This window comes from Scyliorhinus torazame, chromosome 11, assembly GCF_047496885.1.
Source record: "Scyliorhinus torazame isolate Kashiwa2021f chromosome 11, sScyTor2.1, whole genome shotgun sequence".
Taxonomy (NCBI): Eukaryota; Metazoa; Chordata; class Chondrichthyes; order Carcharhiniformes; family Scyliorhinidae; genus Scyliorhinus; species Scyliorhinus torazame.
In genome coordinates this window covers 222,244,647-222,257,770 of record NC_092717.1, presented here as the reverse complement: position 1 = coordinate 222,257,770, position 13,124 = coordinate 222,244,647, and the positions used below count along the sequence as shown (strand labels likewise).

Below are 13,124 nucleotides of genomic sequence, written 5' to 3'. Positions count from 1 at the left end.
TACTTTCGTTTTGAGCTGGGAGCTGCAGTGTGTCTTAGTTTCGCTTTCAGTTGGAGAGCTGCATTCAAACGAAGCAGATGTGTATTGATCCCTCTCTGCAACTTAAAGAATGTCTCCTGATCACTTGATGATTTCAAAGTTATACCTGTTTCTGTAAGGAATGCAAACCTATTGTCTTTGTTAATAAGGGTTTTTTGATTTATGGATGTTGTTTGGAAAGTTGTTAAGGGTTATCTATAGAATACTGTATGATTGGGGGGGGGGGGAGATTATCAGTGTTCGTAGTTGGTAAGGTGTTTACTGTGGGTTTATAAAATGTTAACTGGATTCATAGAATAAACATTGTTTTTGTTTTAAAATACTTTTAGATCTATGTTGCACCACACCTTCAGTTCCACATAGCCAAAACCTATTAAAAGTTGTGGGTCAGGTGAAATCCATGATACACTTGGTGTTCTCTAAACCCTGGCCCATATTATCAGTGAGTGGAGAGTTCCTGCTATTCTAATGGGAAGAGGACTCTGTTATTCCAGTGGGATTGGAGCACTGTTATTCCAGTGGGAAGAGTGCTCTGTTATTCCAGTGGGAAGAGAGCTCTGTTATTCCGCCGAGAAGCGAGCTCTGTTATCCCAGTGGGAAGGGAGCTCTATTATTCCAGTGGGAAGAGAGCTCTGCTATTCCAGTGGGATGGGAGCTCTGTTATTCCAGTGGGATGGGAGCTCTGTTATTCCAGGGGGAAGAGAGTTCCTGTTATTCCAGTGGGAAGGGAGCTCTGTTATTCCGCCGAGAAGCGAGCTCTGTTATCCCAGTGGGAAGGGAGCTCTATTATTCCAGTGGGAAGAGAGCTCTGCTATTCCAGTGGGATGGGAGCTCTGTTATTCCAGTGGGATGGGAGCTCTGTTATTCCAGGGGGAAGAGAGTTCCTGTTATTCCAGTGGGAAGGGAGCTCTGTTATTCCGCCGAGCAGCGAGCTCTGTTATCCCAGTGGGAAGGGAGCTCTATTATTCCAGTGGGAAGAGAGCTCTGCTATTCCAGTGGGATGGGAGCTCTGTTATTCCAGTGGGATGGGAGCTCTGTTATTCCAGGGGGAAGAGAGTTCCTGTTATTCCAGTGGGAAGGGAGCTCTGTTATTCCGCCGAGAAGCGAGCTCTGTTATCCCAGTGGGAAGGGAGCTCTATTATTCCAGTGGGAAGAGAGCTCTGCTATTCCAGTGGGATGGGAGCTCTGTTATTCCGATGGGAAGAGATCGCTGTTATTCCAGTGGGAAGAGAGCTCTGTTATTCCAGTGGGACGAGAGTTCCTGTTATTCCAGTGGGAAGGTAGCTCTGTTATTTCAGTGGGATGGGAGCTCTGTTATTCCGGTGGGAAGAGATCACTGTTATTCCAGTGGGAAGGGAGATCTGTTATTCCAGTGGGAAGGGAGCTCTGTTATTCCAGTGGCAAGAGAGCTCTGTTATTCCAGTGGGAAGGGAGCTCTGTTATTCCAGTGGCAAGAGAGCTCTGTTATTCCAGTGGGAAGGCAGCTCTGTTATTCCAGTGGGAAGAGTGCTCTGTTATTCCAATGGGAAGGGAGGTCTGTTATTCCAGTGGGAAGGGAGCACTGTTATTCCAGTGGTAAGAGAGCTCTGTTATTCCAGTGGGAAGAGAGCTCTGTTATATCAGTGGGAAGAGAGCTCTGGTATATCAGTGGTAAGAGAGCTCTGTTATTCCAGTGGGAAGAGAGCTCTGTTATTCCAATGGGAAAAGATCTCTGTTATTCCATTGGGAAGAGAGCTCTCTTATTCCAGTGGGACGAGAGCTCTGTTATTCTGGTGGGACGAGAGCTCTGTTATTCCAGTGGGAAGAGAGCTCTGTTATTCCAGTGGGAAGAGTGCTCTGTTATTCCAGTGGGAAGTGAGCTCTGTTATTCCAGTGTGAAGAGAGTTCTGTTATTCCAGTGGGAAGGGAGCTCTGCTATTCCAGTGGGAAGACATCGCCGTTATTCCAGTGGGAAGAGAGCTCTGTTATTCCGGTGGGAAGAGGGCTCTGTTATTCCAGTGGGAAGGGAGCTCTGTTATTCCAGTGGGAAGGGAACGCTGTTGTTCCAGTCAGAAGAGAGCACTCTTATCCATTGGGAAGGGAGCTCAGTTATTCCAGTGGGAAGAGAGCTCTGTTATTCCAGTGGGAAGAGATCACTGTGATTCCAGTGGGAAGCGAGCTCTGTTATTCCAGTGGGAAAGGAGCTCTATTATTCCAGTGGGAAGAGAGCTCTGCTATTCCAGTGGGATGGGAGCTCTGTTATTCCAGTGGGATGGGAGCTCTGTTATTCCGGTGGGAAGAGATCGCTGTTATTCCAGTGGGAAGAGAGCTCTGTTATTCCAGTGGGACGAGTGTTCCTGTTATTCCAGTGGGAAGGAAGCTCTGTTATTTCAGTGGGATGGGAGCTCTGTTATTCCGGTGGGAAGAGATCACTGTTATTCCAGTGGGAAGGGAGATCTGTTATTCCAGTGGGAAGGGAGCTCTGTTATTCCAGTGGCAAGAAAGCTCTGTTATTCCAGTGGGAAGGGAGCTCTGTTATTCCAGTGGCAAGAGAGCTCTGTTATTCCAGTGGGAAGGCAGCTCTGTTATTCCAGTGGGAAGAGTGCTCTGTTATTCCAATGGGAAGGGAGGTCTGTTATTCCAGTGGGAAGGGAGCACTGTTATTCCAGTGGGAAGAGAGCTCTGTTATTCCAGTGGGAAGAGAGCTCTGTTATATCAGTGGGAAGAGAGCTCTGTTATATCAGTGGTAAGAGAGCTCTGTTATTCCAGTGGGAAAGGAGCTCTGTTATTCCAAAGGGAAGAGAGCTCTGTTATTCCAGTGGGAAGAGAGCTCTGTTATTCCAATGGGAAAAGATCTCTGTTATTCCATTGGGAAGAGAGCTCTGTTATTCCAGTGGGACGAGAGCTCTGTTATTCTGGTGGGACGAGAGCTCTGTTATTCCAGTGGGAAGAGAGCTCTGTTATTCCAGTGGGAAGAGTGCTTTGTTATTCCAGTGGGAAGTGAGCTCTGTTATTCCAGTGTGAAGAGAGTTCTGTTATTCCAGTGGGAAGGGAGCTCTGCTATTCCAGTGGGAAGAGATCGCCGTTATTCCAGTGGGAAGAGAGCTCTGTTATTCCGGTGGGAAGAGGGCTCTGTTATTCCAGTGGGAAGGGAGCTCTGTTATTCCAGTGGGAAGGGAACGTTTTGTTCCAGTCAGAAGAGAGCACTCTTATCCATTGGGAAGGGAGCTCAGTTATTCCAGTGGGAAGAGAACTCTGTTATTCCAGTGGGAAGAGATCACTGTGATTCCAGTGGGAAGCGAGCTCTGTTATTCCAGTGGGAAAGGAGCTCTGTTATTCCAGTGGGAAGGTGCTCCATTATTCCAGTGGGAAGGGAGCTCTGTTATTCCAGTGGGAAGGAGCTCTGTTATTCGAGTGTGAAGGGAGCTCTGTTAGTCCAGTGGTAAGGGAGCTCTGTTTTCCAGTGGGAAGGAAGCTCTGTTGTTCCAGTGGGAAGTGAGCTCTGTTATTCCAGTGTGAAAGAGCTCTGTTATTCCAACGAGAACAGATCGCTGCTATTCCAGTGGGAAGGGAGCTTTGTTATTCCAGTTGGAAGGGAACACTGTTATTCCAGGCAGAAGAGAGCTTTCTCATTCCATTGGGAAGGGAGCTCTGTTATTCCAGTGGGAAGAGAGCTCTGTTATTCCAGTGAGAAGAGATCACTGTTATTCCAGTGGGAAGAGAGCTCTGTTATTCCAGTGGGAAGGAGCTCCGTTATTCCAGTGGGAAGGGAGCTCTGTTATTCCAGTGGGAAGGAGCTCTGTTATTCGAGTGTGAAGGGAGCTCTGTTAGTCCAGTGGGAAGGGAGCTCTGTTATTCCACTGGGAAGGAAGCTCTGTTATTCATGTGGGAAGAGAGCTCTGTTATTCCAGTGCGAAGGAGGTCTGTTATTCCAGTGACAACAGATCGCTGCTATTCCAGTGGGAAGAGAGCTCTGTTATTCCAGTGGGAAGAGAGCTCTGCTATTACAGTGGGAAGAGAGTTCCTGTTATTCCAGTGGGAAGGGAGCTCTGTTATTCCAGTGGGATGGGAGCTCTGTTAACCCGGTGGGAAGAGATCGCTGTTATTCCAATGGGAAGAGAGCTCTGTTATTCCAATGGGAAGAGAACTCTGTTATTCCAGTGGGAAGGGAGCTCTGTTATTCCAGTGGGAAGGGAGTTCTGTTATTCCAGTCGGAAGTGAGCTCTGTTATTCCAGTGGTAAGAGATCACTGTTAATCCAGTGGGAAGAGAATTCTGTTATTCCAGTGGGAAGGGAACGCTGTTATTCCAGTCAGAAGAGAGCTTTGTTATTCCATTGAGAAGGGAGCTCTGTTGTTCCAGTGGGAAGAGAGCTCTGTTATTCCAGTGAGAAGAGATCACTGTTATTCCAGTGGGAAGAGAGCTCCGTTATTCCAGTGGGAAGGGAGCTCTGTTATTCCAGTGGGAAAGGACGCTGTTATTCAAATGTGAAGGGAGCTCTGTTCGTCCAGTGGGAATGGAGCTCTGTTAGTCCAGTGGGAAGTGAGCTCCGTTATTCCAGTGGGAAGGGAGCTCTGTTATTCCAGTGGGAAGAGAGCTCTGTTATTCCAGTGTGAAGAGATTCTGTTATTCCAGTGGGAAGGGAGCTCTGTTATTCCAGTGGGAAAAGAGCTCTGTTATTCCAGTGAGAAGAGATCACTGTTATTCCAGTGGGAAGAGAGCTCTGTTATTCCAGTGGGAAGGAGCTCCGTTATTCCAGTGGGAAGGGAGCTCTGTTATTCCAGTGGGAAGGAGCTCTGTTATTCGAGTGTGAAGGGAGCTCTGTTAGTCCAGTGGGAAGGGAGCTCTGTTATTCCACTGGGAAGGAAGCTCTGTTATTCCAGTGGGAAGAGAGCTCTGTTATTCCAGTGCGAAGGAGCTCTGTTATTCCAGTGACAAGAGATCTCTGCTATTCCAGTGGGAAGAGAGCTCTGTTATTCCAGTGGGAAGAGAGCTCTGCTATTACAGTGGAAAGAGAGTTCCTGTTATTCCAGTGGGAAGAGAGCTCTGTTATTCAAGTGTGAAGAGAGTTCTGTTATTCCAGTGGGAAGGGAGCTCTGTTCTTCCAGTGGGACGAGTGATCTGTTATTCCAGTGAGAAGAGAGCTCTGTTATTCCAGTGTGAAGAGAGTTCTGTTATTCCAGTGGGAAGGGAGCTCTGTTATTCCAGTGTGAAGAGAGATCTGTTATTCCAGTCGGAAGGGAGCTCTGTTATTCCAGTGGGAAGAGGTCGCTGTTAATCCAGTGGGAAGAGAACTCTGTTATTCCAGTGGCAAGGGAACGCTGTTATTCCAGTCAGAAGAGAGCTTTGTTTTTCCATTGGGAAGGGAGCTCTGTTGTTCCAGTGTGAATAGAGCTCTGTTATTCCAGTGAGAAGAGATTACTGTTATTCCAGTGGGAAGAGAGCTCCGTTATTCCAGTGGGAAGGGAGCTCTGTTATTCCAGTGGGAAGGAGCTCTGTTATTCGAGTGTGAAGGGAGCTCTGCTATTCCAGTGGGAAGGAAGCTCTGTTATTCCAGTTGGAAGAGAGTCCTGTTATTCCAATTCGAAGGAGCTCTGTTATTCCAGTGAGAATAGATCGCTGTTATTCCACTGGGAAGAGAGCTCTGTTATTCCAATGGGAGGAGAGCTCTGTTATTCTGGTGGGAAGAGAGCTCTGTTATTCCAGTGGGAAGAGAGCTCTGTTATTCCAGTGAGAATAGATCGCTGTTATTCCACTGGGAAGAGAGCTCTGTTATTCCAGTGGGAAGAGATCGCTGTTAATCCAGTGGGAAGAGAGCTCTGTTATTCCGGTGGGAAGAGGGCTCTGTTGTTCTGTGGGAAGGGATCTCTGTTATTCCAGTGGGAATGGAACACTGTTATTCCAGGCAGAAGAGAGCTTTCTTATTCCATTGGGAAGGGAGCTCTGTTATTCCAGTGGGAAGAGAGCTCTGATATTCCAATGGGAAGAGATCACTGTTATTCCAGTGGGAAGAGAGTTTTTGTTTTCCAGTGGAAGTGAGCTCTGTTATTCCAGTGGGAAGAGAGCTATCTCATTCCAGTGGGAAGAGAGCTCTGTTATTCCAGTGTGAAGAGATTCTGTTATTCCAGTGGGAAGGGAGCTCTGTTATTCCAGTGGGAAGAGAGCTGTTATTCCAGTAGGATGAGAGCTCTGTTATCCGGTGGGAAGAGAGCTCTGTTATTCCACTGGGTAGCGAGCTCTGTTGTTCCAGTGGGAAGAGATCGCAGTTATTCCAGTGGCAAGGGAACTCTTTTATACCAGTGGGAAGGGAGTTCTGTTATTCCAGTGGGAAGAGAGCTCTGTTATTCCAGTGGGAAGGGAGCTCTGTTATTCCAGTGGTAAGAGAGCTGTGTTATTCCGGTGGGAAGAGAGCTCTGTTATTCCAGTGGGCAGAGAGCTCTGTTATTCCAGTGGGAAGGAGCTCTGTTATTCGAATGTGAAGGGAGCTCTGTTAGTCCAGTGGGAATGGAGCTCTGTTAGTCCAGTGGGAAGTGAGCTCTGTTATTCCAGTGGGAACGGAGCTTTGTTATTCCAGTGCGAAGAAGCTCTGTTATTCCAGTGAGAATAGATCGCTGTTATTCCAGTGGGAAGAGAGCTTTGTTATTCCAATGGGAAGAGAGCTGTGTTATTCCAGTAAATGCAGATTTCCTGCTGTTCCAATGGGAAGAGAGCTCTGTTATTCCTGGGGGAAGAGAGCTCAGTAATTCCAGTGAGACGGGAGCTCTGTTATTCCAGTGGGAAGAGAGCTCTGTTATTCCAGTGGTAAGAGAGCTGTTATTCCAGTGGGAAGGGAGCTCTGTTATTCCAGTGGGAAGATAGCTCTGTTATTCCAGTGGGATGGGAGCTCTGCTATTCCAGTGCGAAGGGAGCTCTGTTGTTCCAGTCGGAAAAGAGCTCTGTTATTCCAGTGGGAAGAGAGCTCTGTTATTCCAGAGGGACGAGAGCTCTGTTATTCCAGTGTGAAGAGAGTTCTGTTATTCCAGTGGGAAGAGAGCTCTGTTATTCAAGTGTGAAGAGAGTTCTGTTATTCCAGTGGGAAGGGAGCTCTGTTCTTCCAGTGGGACGAGTGATCTGTTATTCCAGTGAGAAGAGAGCTCTGTTATTCCAGTGTGAAGAGAGTTCTGTTATTCCAGTGGGAAGGGAGCTCTGTTATTCCAGTGTGAAGAGAGATCTGTTATTCCAGTCGGAAGGGAGCTCTGTTATTCCAGTGGGAAGAGGTCGCTGTTAATCCAGTGGGAAGAGAACTCTGTTATTCCAGTGGCAAGGGAACGCTGTTATTCCAGTCAGAAGAGAGCTTTGTTTTTCCATTGGGAAGGGAGCTCTGTTGTTCCAGTGTGAATAGAGCTCTGTTATTCCAGTGAGAAGAGATTACTGTTATTCCAGTGGGAAGAGAGCTCCGTTATTCCAGTGGGAAGGGAGCTCTGTTATTCCAGTGGGAAGGAGCTCTGTTATTCGAGTGTGAAGGGAGCTCTGTTATTCCAGTGGGAAGGAAGCTCTGTTATTCCAGTTGGAAGAGAGTCCTGTTATTCCAATGCGAAGGAGCTCTGTTATTCCAGTGAGAATAGATCGCTGTTATTCCACTGGGAAGAGAGCTCTGTTATTCCAATGGGAGGAGAGCTCTGTTATTCTGGTGGGAAGAGAGCTCTGTTATTCCAGTGGGAAGAGAGCTCTGTTATTCCAGTGAGAATAGATCGCTGTTATTCCACTGGGAAGAGAGCTCTGTTATTCCAATGGGAAGAGATCGCTGTTAATCCAGTGGGAAGAGAGCTCTGTTATTCCGGTGGGAAGAGGGCTCTGTTGTTCTGTGGGAAGGGATCTCTGTTATTCCAGTGGGAATGGAACACTGTTATTCCAGGCAGAAGAGAGCTTTCTTATTCCATTGGGAAGGGAGCTCTGTTATTCCAGTGGGAAGAGAGCTCTGTTATTCCAATGAGAAGAGATCACTGTTATTCCAGTGGGAAGAGAGTTTTTGTTTTCCAGTGGAAGTGAGCTCTGTTATACCAGTGGGAAGAGAGCTATCTCATTCCAGTGGGAAGAGAGCTCTGTTATTCCAGTGTGAAGAGATTCTGTTATTCCAGTGGGAAGGGAGCTCTGTTATTCCAGTGGGAAGAGAGCTGTTATTCCAGTGGGACGAGAGCTCTGTTATCCGGTGGGAAGAAAGCTCTGTTATTCCACTGGGTAGATAGCTCTGTTGTTCCAGTGGGAAGAGATCGCAGTTATTCCAGTGGCAAGGGAACTCTTTTATACCAGTAGGCAGGGAGCTCTGTTATTCCAGTGGGAAGAGAGCTCTGTAATTCCAGTGGGAATTGATCACTGTTATTCCAGTGGGAAGGGAGCTCTGTTATTCCAGTGGGAATAGAGCTGTGTTATTCCGGTGGGAAGAGAGCTCTGTTATTCCAGTTGGCAGAGAGCCCTGTAACTCCAGTGGGAAGTGATCACTGTTATTCCATTGGTAAGGGGCTCTGTTATTCCAGTGAGAAGAGATCGCTGTTATTCCAGTGGGAAGAAAGCTCTGTTATTCTGGTTGGAAGAGGGCTCTGTTATTTCAGTGGGATGGGAGCTCAGTTATTCCAGTGGGAAGGGAACACTGTTATTCCAGTCAGAAGAGAGCTCTGTTATTCCAGTGGGAAGAGATCACTGTTATTCCAGTGGGAAGCGAGCTCTGTTATTCCAGTGTGAAGAGAGCTCTGTTATACCAGTGGGAAGGGAGCTCTGTTATTCCAGTGGGAAGGAGCTCTGTTATTCGATTGTGACGGGAGCTCTGTTAGTCCAGTGGGAAGGGAGCTCTGTTATTCCAGTGGAAAGGAAGCTCACCAGTGGGAAGAGACCTCTGTTATTCCAGTGCAAAGGAGCTCTATTATTCCAATGAGAATAGATCACTGTTATTCCAGTGGGAAGAGATCGCTGTTCTTCCAGTGTGAAGAGAGCTCTGTTATACCAGTGGGAAGGGAGCTCTGTTATTCCAGTGGGAAGGAGCTCTGTTATTCGATTGTGATGGGAGCTCTGTTAGTCCAGTGGGAAGGGAGCTCTGTTATTCCAGTGGAAAGGAAGCTCACCAGTGGGAAGAGAGCTCTGTTATTCCAGTGCAAAGGAGCTCTGTTATTCCAATGAGAATAGATCACTGTTATTCCAGTGGGAAGAGATCGCTGTTCTTCCAGTGGGAAGAGAGCTCAGTTATTCAGGTGGGAAGATACCTCTGTTATTCCCGTGGGAAGAGAACTCTGTATTTCTGGTGGGTAGAAAGCTCTGTTATTCCAGTGGGAAGTGAGCTCTGTTATTCCAGTGGGAAGTGAGCTCTGTTATTCCAGTGGGAAGGGGCTCTGTTATTCCAGTGAGAAGAGAGCTCTGTCATTCCAGTGAGAAAAGATCACTGTTATCCCAGTGGGAAGAGAGCTCTGTTATTCCAGTGGGAAGGGAGCTCTGTTATTCCAGTGGGAAGGAGCTCTGTTATTCGAATGTGAAGGGAGCTCTGTTAGTCCAGTGGGAATGGAGCCCTGATAGTCCAATGGGAAGTGAGCTCTGTTATTCCAGTGGGAACGGAGCTCTGTTATTCCAGTGCGAAGTGAGCTCTGTTATTCCAGTAGGAAGGGGCTCTGTTATTCCAGTGAGAAGAGGGCTCTGTCATTCCAGTGAGAAAAGATCACTGTTATCCCAATGGGAAGAGAGCTCTGTTATTCCTGGGGGAAGAGAGCTCAGTAATTCCAGTGGGAAGAGAGCTCTGTTATTCCAGTGGTAAGAGAGCTGTTATCCCAGAGGGAAGGGAGCTCTGTTGTTCCAGTCGGAAAAGAGCTCTGTTATTCCAGTGGGAAGAGAGCTCTGTTATTCCAGAGGGACGAGAGCTCTGTTATTCCAGTGTGAAGAGAGTTCTGTTATTCCAGTGAGAAGAGAGCTCTGTTATTCCAGTGTGAAGAGAGTTCTGTTATTCCAGTGGGAAGGGAGCTCTGTTATTCCAGTGTGAAGAGAGTTCTGTTATTCCAGTCGGAAGGGAGCTCTGTTATTCCAGTGGGAAGAGATAGCTGTTAATCCAGTGGGACGAGAACTCTGTTATTCCAGTGGGAAGGGAACGCTGTTATTCCAGTCAGAATAGAGCTTTGTTATTCCATTGGGAAGGGAGCTCTGTTGTTCCAGTGTGAAGAGAGCTCTGTTATTCCAGTGAGAAGAGATCACTGTTATTCCAGTGGGAAGAGAGCTCTGTTATTCCAGTGGGAAGGGAGCTCTGTTATTCCAGTGGGAAGGAGCTCTGTTATTCGAGTGTGAACGGTGGTCTGTTAGTCCGGTGGGAAGGGAGCTCTGTTATTCCAGTGGGAAGGAAGCTCTGTTATTCCAGTTGGAAGAGAGTTCTGTTATTCCAATGCGAAGGAGCTCTGTTATTCCAGTGAGAATAGATCGCTGTTATTCCACTGGGAAGAGAGCTCTGTTATTCCAATGGGACGAGTGCTCTGTTATTCTGGTGGGAAGAGAGCTCTGTTATTCCAGTGGGAAGAGAGCTCTGTTATTCCTGTGAGAATAGATCGCTGTTATTCCACTGGGAAGAGAGCTCTGTTATTCCAGTGGGAAGAGATCGCTGTTATTCCAGTGGGAAGAGAGCTCTGTTATTCCTGTGGGAAGAGGGCTCTGTTATTCTGTGGGAAGGGAGCTCTGTTATTCCAGTGGGCAGAGAGCTCTGTAACTCCAGTGCGAAGTGATCACTGTTATTCCAGTGGGAAGGGGCTCTATTATTCCAGTGAGAAGAGATCGCTGTTATTCCAGTGGGAAGAAAGCTCCGTTATTCTGGTTGGAAGAGTGCTCTGTTATTCCAGTGGGATGGGAGCTCAGTTATTCCAGTGGGAAGGGAACACTGTTATTCCAGTCAGAGGAGAGCTCTGTTATTCCAGTGGGAAGAGATCACTGTTATGCCAGTGGGAAGCGAGCTCTGTTATTCCAGTGTGAAGAGAGCTCTGTTATACCAGTGGGAAGGAAGCTCTGTTATTCCAGTGGGAAGGAGCTCTGTTATTCGATTGTGACGGGAGCTCTGTTAGTCCAGTGGGAAGGGAGCTCTTTTATTCCAGTGGAAAGGAAGCTCACCAGTGGGAAGAGAGCTCTGTTATTCCAGTGCAAAGGAGCTCTGTTATTCCAATGAGAATAGATCACTGTTATTCCAGTGGGAAGAGAACGCTGTTCTTCCAGTGGGAAGAGAGCTCAGTTATTCAGGTGGGAAGATACCTCTGTTATTCCCGTGGGAAGAGAGCTCTGTTATTCCAGTGGGAAGAGAGCTCTGTTATTCCAGTGGGAAGGAGCTCCGTTATTCCAGTGGGAAGGGAGCTCTGTTATTCCAGTGGGAAGGAGCTATGTTATTCCAGTGCGAAGGAAGCTCTGTTATACCAGTGGGAAGAGAGCTCTGTTATTCCAGTGGGAAGGAGCTCTGTCATTCCAGTGACAACAGATCGTTGCTATTCCAGTGGTAAGAGAGCTCTGTTATTCCAGTGGGAAGAGAGCTCTGCTATTCCAGTGGGAAGAGAGTTCCTGTTATTCCAGTGGGAAGGGAGCTCTGTTATTCCAGTGGGATGGGAGCTCTGTTAATCCGGTGGGAAGAGATCGCTGTTATTCCAGTGGGAAGAGAGCTCTGTTATTCCAATGGGAAGAGAGCTCTGTTATTCCAGTGGGAAGAGAGTTCTGTTATTCCAATGGGTAGAGAGCTCTGTTATTGCAGTGGGTAGAGAGCTCTGTTATTCCAGTCGGAAGAGGTCTCTGTTATTCCAGTGGGAAGTGAGCTCTGTTATTCCAGTGGGAAGAGAACGCTGTTATTCCAGTCAGAAGAGAGCTTTGTTATTCCATTGGGAAGTGAGCTCAGTTATTCCAGTGGGAAGAGAGCTCTGTTATTCCAGTGAGAAGAGATCACTGTTATTCCAGTGGGAAGAGACCACTGTTATTCCAGTGGGATGGGAGCTCTGTTATTCCAGTGGGAGGAGAGCTCTGTTATTCCAGTGGGAAGAGAGTACTGTTATTCATATGGGAAGAGAGCTCTGTTATTCCAGTGGGAAGAGACCTCTGTTATTCCAGTGGGAAGGGAGCTCTTTTATTCCAGTGGGAAGAGAGCTGTGTTATTCCGGTGGGAAGAGAGCTCCATTATTCCAGTGGGTAGAGAGCTCTGTTGTTCCAGTGGGAAGAGGTCGCAGTAATTCCAGTGGGAACGGGGCTCTAGTATACCAGTGGGATGAGAGCCCTGTAACTCCAGTGGGAAGTGATCACTGTTATTCCAGTGGGAAGGGGCTCTGTTATTCTGTTTGGAAGAGGGCTCTGTTATTCCAGTGGGTTGGGAGCTCAGTTATTCCAGTGGGAAGGGAACACTGTTATTCCAGTGAGAAAATATCACTGTTATTCCAGTGGGAAGAGAGCTCCGTTATTCCAGTGGGAAGGGAGCTCTGTTATTCGAGTGGGAAGGAGCTCTGTTAGTCGAATGTGAAGGGAGCTCTGTTAGTCCAGTGGGAATGGAGCTCTGTTAGTCCAGTGGGAAGGGAGCTCTCTTATTCCAGTGCGAAGGAGCTCTGTTATTCCAGTGAGAATAGATCGCTGTTATTCCAGTGGGAAGAGAGCTCTGTTATGCCAGTGGGAAGGGAGCTCTGTTATTCCAGTGGGAAGAGAGCTCTATTATTCCAGTGCGTAGGGGGCTCTGTTGTTCCAGTCGGAAAAGAGCTCTGTTATTCCAGTGGGAAGAGAGCTCTGTTATTCCAGAGGGACGAGAGCTCTGTTATTCCAGTGTGAAGAGAGTTCTGTTATTCCAGTGGGAAGAGAGCTCTGTTATTCAAGTGTGAAGAGAGTTCTATTATTCCAGTGGGAAGGGAGCTCTGTTATTCCAGTGGGACGAGTGCTCTGTTATTCCAGTGAGAAGAGAGCTCTGTTATTCCAGTGTGAAGAGAGTTCTGTTATTCCAGTGGGAAGGGAGCTCTGTTATTCCAGTGTGAAGAGAGTTATGTTATTCCAGTCGGAAGGGAATGCTGTTATTCCAGTCAGAAGAGAGCTTTGTTATTCCATTGGGAAGGGAGCTCTGTTGTTCCAGTGTGAAGAGAGCTCTGTTATTCAAGTGTGAAG

The 13,124-nt window shown here is 47.5% G+C and overlaps 1 protein-coding gene across 1 annotated transcript in view; it reads left to right on the top strand.

Moving 5' to 3' along the window:
- acss2l (acyl-CoA synthetase short chain family member 2 like) overlaps positions 1–13,124 on the top strand; it is a 274,646-nt gene that overhangs the window by 39,418 nt on the left and 222,104 nt on the right. The window lies entirely within an intron of this gene.